We start from the raw sequence: 7,927 nt of genomic DNA, 5'->3' as shown, positions 1-7,927 counted from the left end.
ATTATTGCATCACAGCAATAATTTCAAATTGACAAGAAAAAAAAAAACCTTTGGGTTGAATTGTTGTGTTAGTTGTTATCGTGAAAGTGACGGTTGCTCGAATGGAAAGTACTGTAGAAGGAAATCACTCATTTGCTCGAAGTATGGATGCATTTTTTTGCTCGTGTTATTACCATCAATGACCACAGGTGGGCGCTAAAGGCCCGATCAAACCTGCTCGTGAATTAACAAGACAGCAGTTTTGTGTTTATTTATTGTTATTTTTGAACCAAATCTTTCTTCTATCCAATTTAATCTATTGCTAGTTAATTAAGTAACTTTCAAGCATAACAATGCGATTGTGATTTGCATGTGTGCTTTCCAGTTCATGGTTTCTGGGTTTGAATCCTAGTTCTGACCTTCGTGTTTGAAGACTTAATTATGCATTAGTTTGAATGTGAGTGTGAGCTAGTCCAGTGCTGAGTCGTGTAAAATGGCCTCCTCTGCATGCGGAGGAGAGCATAGCATAAGGCAATTTAATTAATAAGATGATTTAATATCAGTTACTCTACCCGCAGCAACCCTTCAGTACGTTGGGAATCGCTTTCATAATCGGAGGAGAAGAATCTTGACTGCGCTGAACCGTACCTGACAGCCAATTCATCACAACAGGCACAAAACTGGATGACGGCGTTGCCATTCATCATATCAACTGCAATTTGTCATGTTTCATGGGCTCTTAATAATGCCGAAAATATGATTTCATCGCAATAGGGACGACCTGGCCAAATCTATGAATGTATTTTTCCTGAGGAGGAGAAAAAAAAATCATACAATCTGCATAGCAGTGCAGTAAAAAGTCCGAGCTCAGCAAAATACGTCACCCTTAAATGTGCCGTCATGTCACTTTGTTGGAGATTAGACAGTACAGTTCTGTGAGTCATGCCATCGCTTTTGTTGACTCGAAAGAGAGAATACTTACATTGGTTGAGCCAACACGCACATTTTACATACTCCAAAATAATTATCAGTGTTCTTTTTTTTATATAAAATGTGCAAAAATGTGTCACTTTCAGTACCAGGGTTTTTATCATTGAATATTTTTAGAGTTTTAGGACTATATAAACATTAAATACAGCGTTAGAAAGCTTTCTTTCATCAGAAAAAAACAGTTAATTCCTAAATTATATGGGGCTGGAGATATATGAGCTTGAAATGAAGTCGGCAGATGCAAGCGTAAAAGATGAGATTTACCCTCTTTTACATCTTCCGTACAAACCTGCCTTGCAGCAAGTCTTTTTATCCTCCTTTCTCACCCCCTACCAACAACCCCCCTCATCTGCATTCTGCATGCACCATTGGCTCGCCGCGTCCGCTCACGTGCGCTCACCATAGTGGTGTACGAGATGACAAGCGAGGAGAGCCCCCTTTGTATTATGCTACACCCCCCCGACCCCTCCCCCATCCACCATCAAGGTCATGCATATCAATAAAAACCTGGTGCACACTGAGAAACAAACATCAATGTGTTATAGGTTTTTAGGTTTAATTTGTCTTATTTTACATAAGGAAAAATACTGTATTTTCTGCAGTATAAGGCAAAGAACATATTTTTTTCAAAAGCTGACTATGGGTCTCATCATACGGTGCGCCTGATGTATGGAAAACGTTTTCAAATATGTCATTCATTGAATGTGCCCCTTATAATGCGGTGCACGTTATGTATGGAAAAGGCTTTAAAATATGTCATTCATTGAATGTGCCCCTGATAATGCGGTGCGCCTTATATATGGATTGTTTAAATAAATATGTCATTCATTGAATGCTCCCCTTATAATGCGGTGCACCTTATGTATGGAAAAGGTTTTTAAATGTCATTCGTTGAAGGTGCACTTTATATTCCAGAAAATACGGTAATCAAAATTTTTGACAATAAACTCCTATTCTGCTATTTAAAAGATGCTTTATTTTGAAAGGAAAAAAATGTTTTTATATAAAAAAATAATCCGAATGTCTCAGGAAGTGGTGGACGACGAAGGATTAATAGCTTTAATTGCAAAGGCTTGACTGTTAAATCATTTCCGACACACCAGATGTGTGCTGGATTATTGATCGTCTCCTCACTGGTCGAAATGCATTTATTTCCACCTCGCTAATGTGATGCATTTGACATAATCTGGGGAAATAATCTCCAAAATCGGGTGAAACAGCGAGGGATCACTAAGAAGTGTCCACGAGTCCGTCCCTCCGGGAGTAACGAAGATTGCGATCTTGTTTGATTCTCAGTTGCTATGGCGACTAGCTCCCCAGTGCAGCACCTGACCTACATATTGGCCGGATGTACACACGCTAACCATCTGTTAGCATCTCTTCGGGCGACGGCTATAAGGGAATGTCAGTGAGATGATGGCGGATGACTCGTGTGTCCGTGGACGAAGAACAAATGAGAGGAGACGGCGGTTCATTTTGTTGACGTGTGTCATCGACAATGGAAAAGTCATTCTGGCGTTAATCAGCGATTGATTTGCCATCTGCACGGTCCACTTAAGTCAAGTGGACACTCCACTGGGGTGAATGCAGAAAGTGCTTAAGATTGAATGACTGTCTGTGTCTTTTGTGTTGTGTCACATTATTTGTTACATCGTTTTTCTGTTCTTGTTGTTTTGACTTCAAGATGGCGTCGCGAGATAGGCTGCCTTTACAGCAGCTCCTGTATTTTGTTTTTTACTACTTACCTTTCTTCTTCCCTTCAGCATTTTGCTGCTGTGAAATGTAAATTTATCCACCACGAGACGAAGAGAGGCTAATTAAAAAAAAACAACAACAAAAACAAAATGTTCCCAGGTACTCGCACTTGTTACGCAACACACTCAGAGCTTGATTACATTTTGTCACGTTATGTAAGTTGCTTACACCATTAAATTAAAATGCAGGGGTGGTTGGTGGGGGGGGGAAGGTAGTTTAAATTTTTAATTGTTTCTTAAGTGCCCTGGGTTGTCGGCATAAACTGGGTTAGCCTTGAGGAAGTTGTCTCGAATCAAAACTGCACGCTCTGCTTTCAACACTTGCAAGTGAGTTGGTTATTGGGAAAGTTTTGGAATAAACAAAATGGGAAAAAACGGGTCACAACAACAGCCAATCAAAATATGCCTTATCGGATGATATGGCCTTTCAAAATAAAAGTGATATTTCCGTCAATAGTGCGACTACCAACTTATTGTCAATGCAATTTATGGAGTCAGTGAAATTCTTCTTCGTGCATGCGTCTCAATATCTGTGTGATACTGCCCCCGGTGGCCATGGAGAGTAAAGCAGGAAGAGCACCGCCAAAAAAAATAACATAATAATAATAATAGGTTATTTATATGTATGATGTCTTACAAACATATTGGACTGTTTATGACTTCTGATTCTATCATTCCATTGCGATTCCGGAGAACTCTTTTTCACTCTTTGTCTGCATCGCTTCATTTTACTCACACTCACTTGATGTAGTAAATTGCCATTTGCCTTCGGACAAACATTCATTCATCAATCTGTCCCCGAACTCACTCACTCCCCCTCTTCATCTGTCTCACTCCGTCACCTCCCCGCCACACACATGCACACATTTCCCATTTTGTCTCCTTTCATTTCTCGCTTCCCTTCACCGCTAACCCCACCACACCGAGAACGATATCCCATCCAGCCCGAAGAACACATCTGCGTCATTCTTGCCGTGGAAACACGTCAGAAGCACTTAATAAGCATCCTGGGGAGGAAGGAATTGGGGGGGGGGATACGAATGTGAAGTATGTGGGAAAGAAATTGAGGCAAGTGGGGGTTTGGATAAAGAGAATGGCTTCAAAATACACTTTTATATCATTACGTCATCACTGGCAATTAAGAAAACTGCACAATAATAATTTGCATTGATTCATCTTTTTTTAAATACTAGTAATACATTTCATTTCTAAGCGGCATTCAAAACTCTCAAGGTCGTTCTTGGTTTGAACTCGCCCATATACAGTGCAAAAGCAATTAACACATCACGCAACGTAGCAGGAGAACACTTGACTTGCCACCCATAAATGAATTTTCCTCATTTCATGCATCATTATTTTTATCCGTCTCACTCATTTCATGTTTAGATTTCATGCCATATTCCTTCCTAAAAAAAAAAAAAAAAAAAAAAACAACGACTTGTAGAGGAAGTGCCATCTGTCCTTGGCGCCAATCCGAAGCTTTGGCGCAGATTCTGGGAGAAGCTACTATAAATATCGTCGCGACATATGTGATGGAAATATGACAGAAGTGCGCGTCTGGACGGATTGAAGCGTATATGACATAACATTGACATGTCCTTTCATGTCGTCATGAAATTAGTGGATTTATGTTGGGATAGTCTGGAGGGTTCAAAATGTGTTTTATTGGGTGATGTTAGGATGAAAAAAAATGGAAAAATAATACTAATAATAATACATTTTAGTATTTCTAAGGGCCTTTCAAAACTCTCAAGGTCACTTCACAGTCACAGGATCAGTTTTATGTGGGTTTAGGTAGCTAATAGATAGCCAACAGATAGCTAGCTAGATAGCTAGCCAGTGAGATAGCTCTATAGCTAATAGCTAGATAGCTAGATAGTCAGCTAATACACTGAATTTCACTATTAAATACAGATAGAAAGCTAGCTATCCAACTAGTAGATAATAATAATAATAATAATAATAATAATAATAATGATTGGATTGGATTGGATTGGATTCTGGATTCTGGATTCTATGACTCTGTGGTGGCATCAGCCATCCACTATGGCATTGTCTGCTGGTCAGGCAGCATCACCACCCGGGACAGAAAAAGACTGGAGCGCTTTGTCAAGCGGGCCAGTTCTGTCGTGGGCTGCTCGCTGGACTCTCTTGAGGAGGTGGGCAACAGACGGACGCTAGCTAAACTAAAAGCTATGACGGACAGCCCCTCCCACCCCCTCCTGCCCATCCTGACAGCTCTGGGTAGCTCCTTTAGCCAGAGACTATTACACCCGCGCTGCAAGAAGGAGAGGTACCGCCGCTCGTTCCTACCGACTGCTGTCAGGCTTCACAATTCCCAATGATCACATGTGAAAAAAAAAAACAAAAACAAAAAAACTGGACACTTGTAAATATGGGTTGTTGCAATATATCTAAATGCATCTCTTGATTCTGCACTATGTACAGTCTTGTTTATAGAACGGTTTTTGCACATCTACATTTGCACAGTATACAGTTGACATTTTTATTTTGTTATGCTTAGAATATCTTGTTTTCTATCCTTTCACTCCCACCCCAACCCCATCCCTCTTCAATTGCTGCTGTGGACTGCAAATTTCCCCATTGCGGGACGAATAAAGGTATTCTGATTCTGATTCTGATTGGATTTGCCTTTATTAGTCTCGCAATGGAGAAATAATAATATGATATAATGGATAATAATAATAATAATAATAATAATAATAATACATTTTATTTCAAGCACCTTTCTATGCACTCAAGGACACTTTACAGTCACTGACAAGCATCAATACAATAATAAATAAAATACAATTATAAATAGAATACAATAAATAAAATAAAATTATAGCTAGCTTGCTAGATAGTTAGTTAGTTATACACTGAATGTCACTATTAAATACAGACAGAAAACTAGCTAGCCAGCTAGTAGATAGCTAATAAACACATACACCAAATTCAGGTTCAATGAGCCCAGCATCTATAAATAGATAGATAGATAGATAGATAGATAGATAGACAAAAATAATCAACCAGATGAATCGAATGGGGTGGCATCTAATACCTACTCCGGTGTGCTATCTTTTCCATTGCTCGATTGCTGGATTTCTTTCTCTGACACGGTAGGATTCCCATTTGCTTCATTAAAAAGCCGCATCTTGTTTCCGCACGCGTTGAGAAATTGTATTGAATCGACGACAGCAACACGGCGAGACTGTTTACGCCTGACGCCAAATAACCACTCTGAACTGAATGGCGTATGTTTTAATTAATCATTCAATGAAATCCCGCAGAGTGTGTGTTGTTCAACGCACGCACACGCTAATCATGTCTCAAACACGCAAAGCCCACAAGAAGGAGCAATCTAGCATGAAGCCAGACACGGGCTTCACCTCATTACTTTCACTGCAGCTATGACTCACTCAGGTGTTGACCTTCAGCATAGGAACTATTTATTTGTCGGATAGTGTTTTATTCCGAGCACAATGCTACTTTTTTTTGTTTTGTATTGAGTTCATATTGCAACTTTCCCCATTGTGGGACTATTAAAGTATAATTTAACATTGTTTATGATGGTGGTTTAAAGAAATGGCTGCGCCGTTGTGGGAGTGGTCACTACAGTGAATGATTGATTGACGCTTGTATTGCCCCCCCCCCCCCCCCCCCAAAAAAAAAGAAAAAAAGCAGGAAATGTTGGCGTTTGTGATCACGCCGACACATTTAACACGCTGCAATCGATGCCCATGAATTATTTGTCTTGTATGCAACGGTCGCAGCGACACGGCTTCACCTCGCCCCGACTCATTAGCGCAATCATTAGCGCAGCATTGAAAATGACCGATGGTGAGACTCGCATGAGTAGCGTTCTCTGGGTTTCTTTTCGATTTACAAGCCCGGTAATGACAAACAGACGAAGCTATTGTTGACCACGGGTTAAATTGTTCCCTGCACGGATGAGTAGAGAAAATAATTTGGGGTTATGATCCACAATGCTCGGAAGGATATAAAATCCGATTAAAATAAAAATTCAGACAATACCACGTCGGTTCCCTAAAACGGGGTCGGTGTCCTCTACTTCTTTGTGTTGCTATGCCAACGCAGTCCCAGCCCCGGACACCGTCTGAGAGTTTTTTAATATGGCATTGGCAACCAGAAGTTGCGCCGCAGATCGGAAAATATGAGCATAATTCTGCCACTTAACTCATTCATTGCCATTCACGAATTTATTCGGGAATTGAAAATAGTGTATGACGTAGAGCGCCATTTCCGAATTTGTTCCGGTTTTGTTTTTTCATAGTTGGGTGCCGACAAAGCGCTGGCCAAGGCCTCTGGCAATGTTTTTTCATTTCTCTTTTTTCCCATGTTAGCTCTTTGTTCCAGCTTCAGCTGTTGTTAAAGCGCCATATTCTTCCGATTCGGATCCGACAAGGAGGGAAGAAAACGTCCCTCGACACCGAGGTAGCTCTCGGGATTTCTGCTGCATTTTCCATTCATACAGCAAAGTCCGATAAGATGCTATATTATTATCATTTTTAGTTGAGCAGAGGATAAAGAATATATGCCCATGTGTGTTGTGTGTTGAGAGTGTTCATGCTTGTTTTCACAGATTTGTCGTTTTAAGGGCACTAAAATTGATGCTAGTTTCGTTAGCCAGTTTATAGCAAAATGTGCATTAGCATCAAAAAGTTCCACGGGTTCTGAAATGTCCCAAATGCGATGACCGCGGCCTTGCTAGTTTAAAAGCTCGACGATCAGACTCAAGAAGGATGATTCTTTCTCCATCCCGTCTTTAGCCTTTGATGATGTCAAATCCTTCAGCAAAGTCAAAACAAGGACAGCGTATCCTCCTCGGTCACAGAGGACCTTGGTAGGATATCCATCTAATGAAAAATTTCAAGAGCACAGAAGGCGCGCTTGCTCGTCTCATAAGCTTGCTCATCGCGGGTGACCTTTCTTTTCTCCCACTGTCTGAACCCATTCGCTTTGATCAGACGTTTCCCACAGTTGGGAATCTGTGTTCAAACTCGTAAACAACTCCAACCAAGGTCTCTGCTGCATGTCACGACAAGAATGATTAGCGTTCAAATTACAAATCAAAATATTCCACTATATGCGAAAAAGGCAGTGGCGTTTATTTGGATTGCGATTGGATTAGTCTTTATTAGTCTCACAGTGGAGCAATTTACATTTCACTGCAGGAAAGG

The sequence above is a fragment of the Hippocampus bargibanti genome, linkage group LG15, assembly GCF_051943395.1.
Source record: "Hippocampus bargibanti isolate YZ-2025 linkage group LG15, ASM5194339v1, whole genome shotgun sequence".
Taxonomy (NCBI): domain Eukaryota; kingdom Metazoa; phylum Chordata; class Actinopteri; order Syngnathiformes; family Syngnathidae; genus Hippocampus; species Hippocampus bargibanti.
This window is presented reverse-complemented; position numbering follows the sequence as displayed.